The 17,592-nt window shown below is 39.6% G+C and overlaps 1 protein-coding gene across 2 annotated transcripts in view; it reads left to right on the forward strand.

The window, feature by feature from the left end:
* The window catches only part of LOC146809654 (uncharacterized), a 974,089-nt gene that overhangs the window by 473,849 nt on the left and 482,648 nt on the right, over window positions 1-17,592 (forward strand). The window lies entirely within an intron of this gene.

The following is a 17,592-nucleotide window of genomic DNA, read 5'->3' on the forward strand; positions in this document are numbered from 1 at the left end:
TAACAAGGTATGCATATACATACTTCTGAGCAATTTGGATTCGGCTAAGAGATAAATTTCCTAAGCGTGTAATTTTAAATGATTGACTTTTATGAATATAGATAACTATTTAAAATAGGACAACTTTTACAAAGGAGTCTTCATAATGTGGGCTCTACCATTACCTCTCTCCCCCCTTCCTGCGCCTGCATAGGGTTCCAAAACCTGTTACTCTCTTATTATAGATAGTGACAGATACTTCTTGTTTTGACATTGGCTAATCGCCTTTTAAGCTTTTACTGTTTTGACTACAAGTTGATAACTTTCTGCTCTGTGGGTAGCTCTTTTTTCTTTATTACATCATTTGTTTAATAGACTTGTGTGCATCTATGGCCCAGTGGATTGAGTTTATATCCGCTGAAGAGAAATATACAGCTGTACCACGCTGTGACTAATTCCTCAGTACTGTTTCTTACGAGATTATGCAAAAAAGTGCTAAACATCAGATTAAGATGTTGCAAGGACAAGATCTTTGAAAAGTGAGAAATGATACTAAGTTGCTGGGTCACTCTCTGGTTTGTCTTCCTAGAAAAGTGTATCTAAGTATTTTTCATCATTTAAGAATGTAGCAGCACATCATTCAGAAATGTGGAAATTGGTAAAAAGATTGTATTACGTAAAAAGTCCTGCATTGTCCTTAAGTGAAATAAACACAGCTCTTTTGCATGGTTCAGTATTAGATGTAAAAAAAGTTTGTGATGATATACAGTTTTGTTTCTCTGGTTCACAAAAGGAGTGTAGAGAGATTGAGAGCATAGGTGTTGACGAACAGGTGGAAGATATTAGTACTGAGAAGTTTGCAGAAGAAATTCCAAAGTTTAAGATACTTTCATGTGAAAAACCAAACTAGGGATGTATTTTTTTTTTTTTTTTTGTGTCCTCATTTACAACCCACTCGGGCTAGTCCACGCTGATGATTATTGAGAAAAAACAGACCAAGCCTGCCGGTGCTATCTCGATCAACAGTTTTTGGACGATGCCCACTTGGGAGGCCCATCGCTCGGCTTAAGCTACTGGAGCGTCTCAATCATATCCTTAAGAGGGGTGCAGTATATACCAGAGAAGGCGGGCTGTGTAATCCTTGGACTAGGGGGGGGGGAAAAAAAAAACCCCGGCTTTATTTCAACAGATTCCAGAAATCCCGCTTCTTCTTGTTTCCTGCCCTTGAGAGGTCTAGCCTAGATGTCCTTAATAAAGAGGACAGCCAGTCCTGGTGTGTAGGTGATGATGAGTCCTTCCATTTGATGTAGATCTCTCTCCTAGCAAGCAAGATGGAAAAAATAAAAGTTTCTCAGATGACCCTTCCAGGTTATTTGCAAGACCAAAAATAAGCATAGGTAAGTTAACAGTAATGTGTGTCCCCAATGATCTGGTAAGTGTGTTACTCACCCCTTCCCAAAAATCAGAAAGGGCAGGACAGTTCAAAAACATGTGGATGTCCGAAGCTCCAATTGCCCCACATTTCGCACAGCATACTGGCGGGCCATTTGAAAATTTTGTTGATCTCTGGAGTGAATAATAGGCCCTGTGAATTGTGAAGAGATGATTCCTACGAAACCAGGCTGGTTTTACAGTATCATATAGCATTTTACAGGATTTTAACCATAATGACTGGAGGTCTTGCTGTAGGATACTACTCTCCCAAAGTGAGATAGGCAGATGAAATTCACCATCCTCCTCTTCCATTATAGATCGATACCAAACCGCAACCTCTTTCTTTGCTGGGGGTTTATGTAGAATCAAATGTTCAAATTGGTTTGTACCACCCATTAGATGTTTGTTTCGGGGAGGTTGAACAGCATTGGCCCAGCTAGTTAGTTGAAGATATTTGAATCTAGAGAGAGATGGACCAACTTTATCTCTGAGAGCCTCCCAGGGAACTAATGTGCCTTCCACAAAAAGTTTTCCCCATCTCTCAATTCCAGCCACCCTAATGGGGGTTGAGATAAGCTATCTAACAAGCACTCCGGAGTCCATGGAGAATTCCAGATTGGGGCATATCCTGAAAAATAACCCAGTTTCAGCGAAACTCTGAGGTTAACCCATGTTTTTGCCAGCCCCTGTAATACCTTCAGCCTAACTTTTTTGAAGAATTTCGCATTGCCATATTTGTATAAAAAGCCTTGCTCTGAAATACCAGACCCTCTCAACATGGCCAGGAACATAGCGCCAACACCCTCACTAACAGGAATTTTTAATAGCATACGTGAATAGGAAAGTTGGAACGCCCAAGCAGCCATAGAGCTGTATATCCGGAGCTGCTAAGCCTCCCTTCTCTCTTCGCCTTCTGATTTTTTTCCAGGCTATCCTAGAATGTCGAGAAGCCCAGACAAAAGCATTAAGTTCACTCTGAAGTTTGCCCAGAACTCCCATATCAAAAAATAGGGGATAGCGCCAAAGAGAAAAGTAGATCTAGGCATAATAGACATCTTGATAAGATTGACTCGCCTGAGTATTGAAAGCGGTAGAAGAGCCCAAGATTTCATTAATTTGCGAGTTTCTCTAGCTATCAGCATTAAATTATACGTAGGTATCTTTTCGATCTCCTCGAGAATGTGAATTCCCAGGTATCTCATGTTGGTTTTCAGAGAGGGGAGCTGGTGATGGGCCTGCATGTTCCATGCCATTATTTCAGTTTTGGAGGTGTTCACCTTGTACCCTGAAACTGCACCAAAGTCTAGTGCCAACTCCATAACTACGGGGTAAGCACTATTCAGATCTGATGTAAATATTAGTACATCGTCAGCGTACAAGGCCACTTTTTTGTCCCATTCTCCAAACTTGAAAGATGATACTCTAAGATCATCTCTCAGTAGTTGGGCAAAAGGTTCAATGTATAGATCAAACAATAGAGGGGAAAGGGGACACCCCTGACGCGTGCCTCTAGAGATCTCAAAAGATTATACTAGGGAGCCATTTATAAGTAGGTTAGCCGATGGATTGCTATACAAGAGGGCAATGGACCGCCTGAACTTTTTTCCGATCTTAAACTTGGCCAGGACCTCCGACAGGAACAACCAGTTGACCCTGTCGAAGGCCTTAGCAGCATCAAGAGTCAAGACAGCAAGTGGGAGAGACCACATTGAGGCCAGGTCTATAGCCCCAATCAGGTCATGAGTCAATTCTGAAAGATGACGCCCTGATACAAAACCCCTTTGATCCTGATGTAAAAGGTCTCCAACCACTCTGCCAAGCCTTTTAGCCTGGATAGAGGCATAGATTTTATAACCCGCGTTTAATATGGAAATTGGCCTGTAGGATTCGCAACTTGTGGGAGATTTTCCCTGCTTTAGTATTAAGGTTATAGTTGCGTTATTGCCATCTAGGAGATTTTGATTGAACAAGATTGTCAGGATCGGGACGACCTCCTTAATAATACACTTGTATATCTCAGAGGGAAGACCGTCAGGACCTGCTGCCTTACCCTTTTTTATCTCATTATTTCTCCATAAACCTCCTCTTGAGTTACTGGGAGGTCTAAGGTAGCTTGTTGTTCCGGGTTTAGCGCGGGGACATTAGTCTTGTTTAACCAGGATTGAATCTTCACAAGATCTGAATCACCGTCCTCCTTATAGATTTCCTGAACGAAAGAGTGGAACGCCCCTCTAATGTCATCATCAGAAGTATAAGACATACCATCCTTAAGGACCGCACTGATATTGTTTCGTGCTTGGTCAGATTTTGTTTTCCAAGCAAGTAATTTGCCTGCCACTTCGCCATATTCAAAATGGGCTATCTTGCTTGCCACCCACCTTTGCATTAGGCGGGAACTCAACACAGCATCTAGCTGGCCCTTAAGATCCCTCAACTTGGTGTGTTTTTCCATTAGTGAGCTCGAGATTTGTAGATCGAGCAATGTCTGAGTAGTTTTAATTTTGCGCTCTAACTCGGAAATATCTTCCTTATTTTTTTCTTATTTTGTAGATGGTAATACTAGTAATGGTACCCCTCAGAAAGGCCTTAAAAGACTCCCATACGTTGGCCACAGACGCAGTCCCCTGATTCCTCGCCATAAAATTTTCAGTCGCTCTCTGAAGAGTAAGTAAGATGTCTTCTGATGCCATTAGTGAACGGTCCATAGACCAGTTCCTAGGCGAAGGTATCGCGCCTACTTCTATGAATATGCTAACGGCAGAATGGTCCGAGAGATGGGCGGGAAGATAGGAGATAGTTTTAACTATTTTGTTCAAGGAGTGGCTAACAAGTATGCGGTCAATCCTAGATTTATGTTTATACTTATAGTTACAAAACGAGTACTCACGTTGAAGAGCCGACCTGACCCTCCATATATCCAGGAAACCAAATTGTTTCATAACTCCCATAAGACAGGTTCTTGTTTTAGGAGAGGTTGATGCACGACTATTTATAGATTTATCTATTAAAGGATCTAAAACTATATTGAAATTGCCTGCTAATATGACTGGTTCAGGAAAATCCAGCAAAGCAGATACCAAGTTTTTAAGAGGGGAGGGGTCATCCTGATTCGGGCCATAATATCCGGCGATCGTCGCTCTCAGACCAGTCAACTGAAGTTCTGCAATAGCCCATCTGCCACTTGGGTCCACAGTTGAAGATCTAAGGGTTGCCCTTGCAGTTCTTTTAACCAGAATTGCCACTCCTCTTGTATTAACTGACTGTGTAGTGCTAATTACAAAGTCGACCCATCTTAACTTCTTGACTAAGGCTAATAATTCTTGTTGAGTCAAGTGTGTCTCCTGCAAGACAATGATCTGCGCGCTACTATCACGCAGGTATTGAAAGATCCTATGCTTTCTAGGATTGGTACGCAGACCATTGACATTTCAGGAGAAAACATGGATCGAGTTCATGGACGATCCATTAGCAGCACGTTCAATATCACCCACCCATATAGCCTAAAAAAACTACAAAGTAGACAATGATAAAAATGTACACATTTTACCCTGTTTCCTTCATTTAGGGTTACCAGATAAAAAGAAGAGCAATTTATAGCAAAAAATAAGGACATTTTTTTAAATTTTTTCCCATTGCGTCCCCCTCGTACCCCCAACCCTAACCCAAACCCCAAACCCCATGAAGGCAAGCGGTCTCCCTACCTTACCTACCACCCCTGAGAACCCCTCCCCCAAGTGTCTGGAACATATCCAGAGTTCGGCACCTAGCCGTGTATGGCCCTTAAGTGCTTTAATTATTTAGCTGTGCTATCTTATTTATTTTTTTAATTACTATGTTCATTTGCCGACTAAATGTGTCCAGTAGTTGCACATCTAAGCCGTCATTGGTTGGCTAATTCTTTCAAGAGTGCATCAGCTGCCGAAACTGAGCTCACGTTATGCATTTTGTTGTTGAACATTATTCTCAAGGATGCAGGAAATTTCAGCTGGGCAGTTGCGCCCAATTTTCGAAAATCTTCTAATCTTCTGCCTAACTCTCATTGCCTTTCAAGAGTAATTCTTGAGAGATCCGATCTTATTTGAAAGTTACAACCGCTTGCTGTTAAAGATTTTTGCTTAAGTGCTGATGTAAGAATTTGTTCTTTAAGAGCATATGTTTGAAAGTTAATTAAAATCTTTCTGGGTTTCGGCCTTGCAGGTTTCTTCTAAAAGGATCCCTATGTATTCGCTGGATATCTTTGGACAGTAGCTCTTCTGAGGATTTTTGATCCAGGGCTTCTTTTAACAGGGCAACAACGAATCTTTTAAGATCGCTTCCTTCCTTATCCTCCGGAACATTTAGAATTCAGAGATTATTTCTCCTTGCGTTTTTCTCCAAAGTCTCTAGGGATGTATTTCTTGTTGACGTACTCAGTATAAAAGTCAAACTAGGAATGTTGATGTGTATTTAAAAACAAGCAAAACAATGATAAGTGGGAGCAATTTGGTACATCTTTGTTGGTGGAAGGTCATTTTGAGTTGGGTACTAATCAACGTATTTGTAAATATTGGTAAAACAAATTAGAAGAGATCAAAATGCCAGCTAGCACAGTACATAACAACGTAGAATTGGTAGCTATTAATCCAGAAATGGCAGATTTAAATTCATATAGGCCAATTCATATTCAATCTGTGCACCCGTTTCAGGCTATAGTTTGTATGGAGCCTAAAACAGGTAAGCTGCCTCCAACAGATTTACAAAGATGTCTGAAAGGAAGAGTTGTGTACTTACCTTTAGATTTTAAGAAAAATATTGAAACTGTTGGTATAGAGAGACAGGAAAGTGAACCTGTAGGTATTCTAGTTAATGGTGTACCAACAAAGAGTCGGAAAATATGGCAAGAGTTAGTAGATGTCTCCAAACTTCAAAAGGATACATTATATCGAGTGGTTCCCAAACATTTTTGACCCGTGGTTCCCTTGACCCATTGGCCATTGACCGTGGCTTCCCACTTTTACTTCTGTTGGAGGGTGGGGGGGATGTAAGCCCGGCCTTGGGAGTACTTGCTTTTTTCTCCCTGAAATAATTAGGATGAAGCTGATAAAGGTATTATAATCATATACGCTGGGTGTTTCGTATTACTAAGTTGGCGCCTCTAATAAAATATTACTAGTTACACTTCTTTGCCCATGCCTTTTTTAGAGTCCCCTCTCAAACTTTTTTATCCTACTGACAGTGCTAGAAAGCTCCCCAATGCATGTAGGCCCCATTGACAAAGTGTTTCTGCGCTAGAAGAATATTTGAATTCACTTCTACCCATGTCATACGTGCCAACACACCTGTCCCAGCAGGGTGAATCACGATTTGTTATACCACATACAGCTTTTTCTTGCTTCCAAATGTTGGCATTATACTAGTCTAACAAAATTAATCACGGCACACAGTTTGGGAACCACTGTCTTATATAAAACAATTTTTATTATAAAACTGTAAATGTGGAAGAACAGTAAATATGTTTAGAAGATGAAACAGAAATTTCAACTGGCCAAATAGAAAAAGTGGACAATTCCAGGAGTGAAGAAATTCATAAACATTTTAGTATACATCCTCTATATTCAAAAGAAGTGATAGGAAACACTATTGAATTATTTCAAATGAAAAAAGTGAAGGGAACTCCCATGAGTGAATTGGAAAAAAGTTTAGAAACTCGTTGTTTTCCACAGCTCTTCCCCACTGGAAAAGGTGAATGATATGATGAACGACTAGTACAGATTCCAGCTTCAGAATACCGCTCGACAAGATTGTACTCAGAAGGTCCAAGATTTTGACAGTATTCCATATATATTTAATCTTCTGTTTGAAAGTGATTTGTCTGGACTTTTATATGTAGTGAACTACATATTAAGAACAGGAGTTCATCTTACACATGTTTCTGCAAAGGAATTCTTGGACAAAGTTCAACAAAGAGATAATCATTTAGAATCTCAGTTAATTAATTTGAAGGCGTGTCAACATGGTACCAATGAGTATTGGTATCATCATCACGGAGAACTTAAATGTATGTCAAGAAAGTTAGGTACCCCTGCGTGGTTTGTTACACTTAGCAGTGCTGAATATGTGTAGGACGATTTACTTGAATTTCTACAAAAAGCTAATTCAGATGTACAAAACATTGAATCGAAGACAGCTGGAGAACTGTGTTCCTTGGATTCTGTAAATGTGTGCAGATATTTCAATCATAGGTTTGAAGCTATGATGTCTTTTATCTGCAATAAAAATAATCCACCTCTTAGAGAAGTTAATGATTTCTTTTGGAGAAAGGAGTACCAAGCCAGAGGTTTTCCTCATATTCACATGCTATTATGGATCAAGAATGCACCTAAATTTGGCCTGATACTGATGAAACGGATTTGTCTTTCATCGAAGAGTATGTTACCTGTGCCGTTCCAAATAAAGGATTAGAAAACAGCTTGAGACAACAAGTTTTATGGTTTCAAAGTCATCGATGTGGAAAGTATTATTGATGAAAATACAAGTCAAAACACACATTTTATACAAAATGTCGTTTTGGATTCCCACATACATTAATATCAAAAGGAAGAGTTAATAGTTTTATGTCCGCTGTAAGGCATACTATAACTTGAAAATCTCCAAAGAATACATACAACTTAAAAAGAACTGAAGATTCAAAGTATATTAATGACTACAGTCCAGTGATTTTGACAATGGGGAATGCAAACGTGTATATTTAATATGTTGCAGATAATTCAATTGCTGTTGCTCGCTATGTTACGTCATATATAACTAAATCTGAAAAGACTGAGTTGAAAGAAATGTGGTAAGAAGTTTCAAGGGAAAAGAGTCTTAGCAAGAAATTGTACAACTTTAGCTTGAAAATCCTTTCCCACCGAGAGATTGAATCCTATGAATGTTCGGATCGGTTGAGCTCTGCCAGTTTATATTCAAAGTCAAGAGGAATCATTTGGATAAGTCTAGGTCTTGCCACCACATGAAATAGAGTGTGGAAATCTGTATAAGAAATTGAATACTTAGCATTAAATGAACCAGAAAGTACAGATATTGTTAAAACTAACATGTTGCATACATACTATCCCAAAAGGAGCCCACATTTGGCAAACCGATGTCTTTATGAGGTACTGCAACATTACAGCTGTAAGAGAAATGTTGCACAAACTATAAATGAAGAAAGAGATGCAGTAATTGGATGTGACGGATGTTTGGTAAAACATGCCAAAGGCAATCTTATTAACCACAGAAAACTCAGTTGCGAAACTCCAGATAAAAGGGATTTTTTCTACTTAGCACTTCTGCAACTGTTCAAGCCTTGGCACAGTGAAATGGATTTGCTTGGATGTTTCGACTGCTATGAAGATTTTTTTAATGCAACTAAAGATAGTATTCAATGCAACATTTTCCAAACTTATCTCCAAATGTTAAATGATGAGATTGAACAAGAAACTACTGTTGCAGTTGAAATAGCTAGAGACAGTTCTCAAGATAGTCAAAGTTCTGCTCCACTAATTCAAGGTCCATTAGGACAACCAATTATTGAAAATGAAGCCATGAATGAAGTAGAAACGGCAATGCAACAAGCACAACAGGATATTATCCAGTTGGGAAAGTTGGAAGAAGAACTAAATATTGAACAAAAAGAAATATATCAGCAAGTGACAGAACAGATGTAGCAGGGTTTACTGTATGAAAAAAAAGAATGCCAATGCACATCATTTAAACCTATTCTAATGTAAATCAGTGGTAAAGCTGGAATAGGAAAGTGTTTCCTAATTAAACTACACAAAACAACTGAATCACATTTATCTTGTGTTGTAACAGCTCCAGCTGGATTAGCAGCACACAACATTAATGGGATTACTTTACATAGATTACTTATGCTACCAGTTGTGCATGAAAATAAATTGGAAGGTCAGAAGCTATATGGAGAAGCTTTCTATGAAGTTTCAAAAGTACTGAAGGAAATTAAACTTCTAATCATTGATGAGGTGAGCATGGTCTCAAACATAATGCTTGCTTTTGTACATTTGAGAATGCAACATATTTTAAAAACATTATGATGTTCAGTTTGGAGAAAAACATGTAATTGTATTTGGCGATCTACTACAACTTACTCCTGCAAAAGGGCACCCGGTTTTAAAAACACTTGTCCATGAAGATACTAAGAAATGCTTGGGAAGTATTGGAAATGTGAATATATGGTTACATTTTGAATATCAAAGAACTTATTAAGAATTTACGACAAGCAAGTGAATGAAGATTATGGAAATATTCTTAAAGATGTAAGAGTTGGTGTTTTGACGAAACATGGTAAACAAGCTTTGCAAATTCAGCTACTAAGGAACTTGTTTACAAACAAAGACAAAGCACCTGTAATAATGTACAAAAGAATTGGAGAAAAGAAGTCAATAGTTTGCCTAATGCCAACACTGCAAGAGTGTTCTACATTCAATCAATATCTTTTGAAACTGGAAAAACAACCAATGGTGAAAATGGAATGTATTGATAAAATGGAACACCAAGGATTGACTATTTTTCTCCTCCAGAGAAATTGCAGTGAAAATTGGAATCTTTGGAAAAGTGTGTATCTAAGACTGCAGGTTAAGAAAAGACTTTACATGAATGTATTAACTGTCGGGTAATTTTATGGCGTAATATGGATGTAGAAAAATATTTAGTAAATGGGGCAATAGGAAAAGTTGTTGATTTTGTAAATTTTCAGAACAGAGATGGAATTTAATTTTTGAAGATTAAATTTGATCAGATTGAAGAGGTAAAACAGATTGGGTGTTGTGCTGTATGTTTGTTGCTTGTAAAAGACTTGTATGTTCGTCAAAAACAGTTTCCTTTCTCTTTAGCATATACAGTAACTATTCATAAGTCTCAAGGTTTAAGTGTAGCCAGTGCTTTGGTAAACAATGCAAGTACAGTGTTTAAAGAGAGAATGGCATATGTTGCATTGTCTCAAGTGAGAACATTATCTGGTTTGTATTTGATTGATTTTGATGAGAAAAAGATTAGTACTGATGCAAATTGTGTAAGAGAGTACAATCATTTAAGAAGAATTTATGCTCCTAACTTAGGTGAGTATCCCATATTTGAGAAAAATGTAATGTGTCCAAATCGGAAATATGACAAGCATTTTACTGAAATTCAAATAAAGAAAACAATTGAAGAGAATCATGAAGGTCCAAAGAAAAAGACAATGGACACTGTTGATGACATTGTAGGATACCAGTTAGAAAATACTTCAGGTATCAACTGCTATGCTAATGTAATTGTGAATGCTGTGTTTTAACTACAAGATCTTCATCATGAAATTATGGAAATTCGTTAAAAAAGATTCTGTTCTTTACTACATTATGTATTTCAAAAGCTGTTAACTGACAGAAGTAAAATCCATACTGCTTCTGGCATTTGGCATCTTCTGGATATATGTACTAGTTCTTCGCAATTTACACTCAATATACAACAAGATGCACAAGAATTTCTAATCCTTATGCTTGGTGTTTTGGAAGATGAAGGAATAGAAATTGAAAGTGTCTTTGGACAAAGTTACAGATGGGATCATAAATGTGAAATGTGCTCATTTTTTTCTACCACTGAAATAGACACTGAACGATTCATATACTTGACAATACCAGATTCAAAATCAGTATCTTTTCACAAATTAGTAAAAACAGCTAATCAAGATATGAAATGTTCCCATTGTAAATCCGAAATGTTGTCAACATTATATATAGAAAGATTTGGAAAATATGTAGTTTTAATGCTACAACCTTGTAGAGCAAATGGAAGAAAATTGAAAACTAAAATTAAAAGTTTTGTGGCAAGTCAAGTATCAATTTCAGGAAGAACTTTTAAAGCAGTGGCTGTTATTTTCCATGATGGACCTACTACAACATCTGGACACTGTACTGTGTGGTTAAAGTGCAACAAAGGATGGACACATTGCAATGATTCCCATTTGGAATTCTAATCTAGATTGCCTTATGAATTACAAAATTCATATCTGATAATTCTGATGCCAAAGTTTTGAATACATCATTCGGCCTATTGGGAAGATGTGAACACGAATTAATGAGTTTTTTTTGGATATTTTCAATGCAACAGTTTCAGAAACATTATTCGGCCTATTGGGAAGATGTGAATAGTTAGTCTATGGATTGTTGTTTGTGCTAATTGATATTGTATTTGGAAAATTGTGTTTAGAAACAAAAAGTTTATATATTTGTTGTCTATGTTATACGAGATGTAAATGAGAGTGTACATTTTACAAACGTATTTGAGAGAAATAAAAGACTTAATGTAGTTGAAAAATATAATTAAGAAACTGTAGATAGGTAAACACATAGCTACACATATTCTAAATAATCCTCAATGCTGATTTTTTTTGTTTACAATCTCGTTGACTCTTTTTTCCCCACTGTTGTATGATGATGCTACATTAAAATCACTGTGTATGGTGAAATTGAGTAGATTCTGAGAGCAGCAAAAAAGGGGAACTGAAAATGTTACGTAATTCTGAAATTAGGTTGTGTTCTTAAAAGTATAATATTAGATTCAATTACACTTTTTCTTCTTTTTTTACAGAAGGTAATGGTGAAGTTTGAAAAGATTTTTATTTTAGTTTACAACAAAACTTTTTGTATCTACATTAGTAAAAAAAAAGGTAAGAACAAATAATGTAATATGCATGATAACATGAAATAATGTTTAGAGGCCATCTTACTACACTCATCAATTCCCTCAAACTCTACCCATGCACTCATCCATGCACCCTAGGCACTACACCCTCACTCATTCAATTTACTGAGGCACTACCCTTGTACTGCTACAATCACCCAGGCACTACCCTTGCACTTATATAATAACTCAGGCACTACTGTTGCACACATGAATTTACCTAGGCCCTACTCATTAGGGGTGGGCGGAATTTGCGAAATTCACTTTCGCAAATTATCGCGAAAATGTCACAAATCTCCGCAAACACACGGAAATATCGCGAAGATGCGGAATTTTGTTTCCCGCCCGTTCGGGATATTTTTTGCATGGTTGCGGGTCGTCAACTTACCTCTGCGGTTGCTCGCGGGCGTGGCCATCTTGTTTTCAGTTGTCTCGCGGTGCATGATCGCGAGAAGAAAGACTTGATCGCGCGACGCATGATGTCACTGCGGACGCGAACTGTCGCGAGAGGGCGCAAATGGCTAAAACAATACAACATTTCATGGAGAACGCGACCGGATCGGGAAAACTTGTCGGCGAACGCGGGGATTCAGGTAAGGCGATCGCGCGTGCGCGAGAATGTATTATTTTACAGCGCGAGCAAGAAACAAATTATCGCAAAGCTGCGGAATGCGGAAATTTTGACATTTCCGCGCTCTCCGCGGAATGCGAAAATGCCAAATTTTTGCAATTTCCGCGAACGGAACGAAATTTTCGCCCAGGCCTACTACTCATGCACTCATCTATGCATTCAGGCACTATTCATTCTCCTATCCATGCACTCAAGCTCTAATTCGGGACTCATGCAATCAGTCAGTCACTATCCGTCCTTTCCTCCAATTACCTAGCCACTAACCTAGAATTCATACAATCACCCAGGCACTGCCCATGCACTCATCCTTGCATTAAGGTACCGCCCATGCACTCATGCAATACCCAGGCACCACCCTTGTACTTCTCCAATCACCCAGGCACTACTCATGCACTCATCCATGCACTGAGGCACTATGTATGCACTCCTTCAATCAGGCAGGCACTACCCCTGCACTCATGCAATCACTCAGGCACTACCTATACACTCCTTCAATGACCCAGGCACTACCCCTGCACTCCTGAAATCGCCCAGGTACTACCCATGCATGCCTCTAATTACCCAGCCACTACCCATGCACTCATAAAATCACACAGGCACCACACATGCACTCATGCAATCACCCAGGCACTACCCTTGCACTCCTCATATCACCCCGGCTCTACTCATGCACTCCTCCATGTACCCAGGCACTACCCATGCACTCATCCAATCACCAAGGCACTACCCATGCACTCATGCAATCACTCAGGCCCTACTTATGCACTCATTCATACACTCAGGAACTACCTCTGCACTCATACAATCACTCAGGCAGTACACTTGCACTCCTCCAATCACCCACGCATTACCCATACACTCATACAATCACCCAGGCATTACCCATGCACTCCTCCAAACACACAGGGACTAGCCATGCATGCATGTAATCACCCAAGCACCACTCATGCAGTCCTCCAATCATGCAGGCACTACCGCTGCACTCATGCAATCACTCAGGCACTACCCATGCATTCATCCATGTACTCAGGCACTACCCATGCACTCATGCATTCACTTGGGCAGTACACATGCACTCCTCCAATCACCCAGGCACTAACCAGGAACTCCTCCAATCTCTCAGGTACTACCTATGCACTCATGCAATGACCCAGGCACTACCCTTGCACTCCTCCAATCACCCAGTGACGATCCATGCACTCATTCATGCACCGAGACACTATGTATGTACTCCTTTAATGAGCCAGGCACTACCCCTGCACTCTTGCAATCACCCAGGCACTACACATGCACTCCTCTAATCACCCAGCCACTACCCCTGCACTCATGCAATCACCCAGGCACTACACATGCACTCCTCTAATCACCCAGCCACTACCCCTGCACTGATGCTATCACCCAAACACCTCCCATGCAGTCCTCCACTCATGCAAGCACTACCCCTGCACACATTAAATCACCCAGTTACTACCCATGTACTCCTCCAATCACCCAGGCACTACCCATGCACTCATTCAATCATCCAAGCAATACCCATACACTCAGGCAGTACCCCTGCACTCATGCAATCACCCAGGTACTACCCATGCACTCCTCATATCACCTCAGCACTACTCATGCACTCCTCCATGTACCCAGGCACTACCCATGCACTTATCCAATCACCAAGGCACTACCCATGCACTCATGCAATCACTCAGGCACTACTTATGCACTCATCCATATTCTCAGGCACTACCCCTGCACTCATGCAATCACTCAGGCAGTACACTTGCACTCCTCTAAACACACAGGCACTAGCCATGCATGCATTCATTCACCCAAGCACCACCCATGCAGTCCTCCAATCATGCTGGCCCTACCCCTGCACTCATGCAATCACTCAGGCACTACCCATGCATTCCTCCATGTACTCAGGCACTACCCATGCACTCATGCATTCACTTAGGCAGTACACATCCACTTCTCCAATCACCCAGGCACTAACCAGGAACTCCTCCAATCCCTCAGGTACTACCTATGCACTCATGCAATGACCCAGGCACTACCCTTGCACTCCTCCAATCACCAAGGGACTACCCATGCAATCATTCATGTATTGAGGCACTATGTATGCACTCCATAAACCACCAAGGTACTACCTCTGCACTTATACAATCACTCTGACACTACCCATGCCCTCCTTCAATAACTCAGGCAGTACCCATGCACTCATCTATGCACCCAGCCACTACACATACACTCCTCCAATCACATAAGCACTACCCATGCACTCATCCATTCACTCAGGCACTACTCCTGCACTGATGAAATCACCCAGACACTACCCATGCACTCATTTATTCACCCAGGTACTACTCCTGCACTCATGCAATCACCCAGGTACTACTGACATACTCCTTCAATCACCCAGGCACTACCCATGCACTCCTCCATGCACCCAGCCACTACTCATGCACTCTTCCAATCACCCTGACACTACCCATGCACTCATCCAATAACAAAGGCAGTATCCCTGCACTCATGCAATCACCCAGGTTCTACCCATGCACTCCTTCAATCACTTTGGCTCTACCCATGCACTCCTCCAATCACACATGCATTACCCCTGCACTAATGCAAATACCCAGGTACTACCCATGCACTCCTACAATCACCCAGGCACTTCTCATGCACTCATGCAATCACCCAGGCACTACTCATGTACTCTCCAAATCACCCAGGCACAACCCATGCACTTATGCAATCACTCAGGCACTAACCATGCACTCATCCATGCACTCAGGCACTACCCCTGCACTCTTGCAATCACTCAGGCAATACACATGCACTCCTCCAATCACCCAGGCACCACCCATGCACTCATACAATCACTCATGCACTACCCATGCACTCCTACATATATTACACTTGCCGCAATTCATACAACACATAGAAGTTTTTCTATTTTAAACCAAATAGGCAGTTCTAACCAGAACCATTTTTTTCTTTTAAAGTTTTTTTAACTCTTTTTGTATTTTTTTTGTGTTTTGAAAAAAAAATGAAAAAATCAACAGAATGAACTGAGAAAACGTTCTCAAACATTTAAAAAGAAACAAACAAAAAACAGTGGCTTTTTGTAGCAACCACAACAGCATCCACGGATTGCTCTCCATAACAAAGAACTTTTTTGCATTTAATGCACAGCTGCTCATGTACAGTAAACTCAGGTATTATTTGGGCTATTTGGGTTGTTTTTGAAGAACTTGATGAGGTGCTAGGCCCTGCGTCTTGATCATCTTGAAAAGTTTGTGTTTGTAGCTATGCGACAATGTTGCTCTCACGCAAGATGACATGGATGCATTGTCTGCAGGTGTTTTAGCATAGATGAAGTGTCAAAGGAGTATTTTTTTCCAGATCCATGAGAGAGGACCTTTTCACAGATAGTGCACTTCACCTTGTGTGCATTTACCATTTTTTCACCTGCTGATATTGAAAAAAAAGCCCACACAATGCTTTCGTATCGCTCTTTCACAGGTTCTTTCAAATCTTCTTCTTCTCCAGGAATCTCCACTGGTGCAACTGAAGACGCGGTTTTTTAGTGAAGTGAAAACAAACACCAAAGAAATGCTACAAAGAGCCGAAAACACAAGAGCTGTGTCTCTGAAGATGTTATTGGAAGAATGAAAAATTTGGGTTGAGTCCTGCAAGTTCTAGAATAAAAAGCTTCTTAACCAATTAGATGCTTTCTTTTAAAGTCACATGGGATTTGCGCACCCAGCGCGCAACTAGCACGCACCAGACGTGATTCCCGAAAAATATATTTAACAATTATATATCTTTATTCCAGTTACAAATATACGATATTGACAATTGTGAATACTAATCTCTTGGTATAATATATATAATAAAGTTGTATACATATACTTTTAAAACTGAATACCTTGCGCTGGATTCGCGTACCTGACGCAACCCCGGAAATACGTATGTGACGTTACGGGGGGCCGCCGTGTCTCCCATAACTTCATTATAAGACGTTCAACATCCATATTATTTATGTAAATATTAGTTTTATAAGTCTTTCTATGAAGCATATACGATTGATTTAATACATTTATAGTATATATCATGTATTTAAAATAAAAAAAGAAAGAAAAATGAGAACCGCGCACCCTTCGCATACCGTACGTGTATCGTGCATGACTTAACCAATATGGCGGAAAAATTCTTGGATTCACGCACCCACCGTGACTGGAACACAATTGGTACACGAATTACAAAAAAAAAGTAAATGCATATTTTGAAAAAGGATATAACATCACATTATTTTTATAAGAGCTTACACATGTAGAAAAAGCATTTTTTGGAAATTATTGTTAAGAATAAGCATTTAAAAAACCTTTCTAATTCACTGAAAAAAACATAGGTTTCAGGGGCATTATAGTTAGAAATTAGCATTTAAAAACTTTTGATATTCACTGAAAAAACCAAAGATTTTAGGGTTTTTATAGTTAGAAATTAGCATTTAAAAAACCTTTGAAATTCATTGAAAAAAAACTACAGGTTTCAGGGAAGTTATAGTTAGAAATTAGCATTTAAAAAACCTTTGAAATTCACCTAAAACACCACAGGTTTCAGGGACGTTATAGTTAGTTGGACATTTCACTTATACAAAACAGAGAAATTCGGCCATTATACTTAGTTGATCTAACTATAACTCGCGCCCTCGCAATGCACTGCTGATAGCATTACAAATTACATCACTCATGACATGGTCCGTGACATCACTGATGATATCTCAAAAGACATCAATGATGACAGAACTAACCTTTGCATTGCAAGCATTCTGTTTATAGTTGTAAACAGCATGC

This window comes from Triturus cristatus, chromosome 7 (assembly GCF_964204655.1).
Source record: "Triturus cristatus chromosome 7, aTriCri1.1, whole genome shotgun sequence".
NCBI classification, from domain to species: Eukaryota; Metazoa; Chordata; class Amphibia; order Caudata; family Salamandridae; genus Triturus; species Triturus cristatus.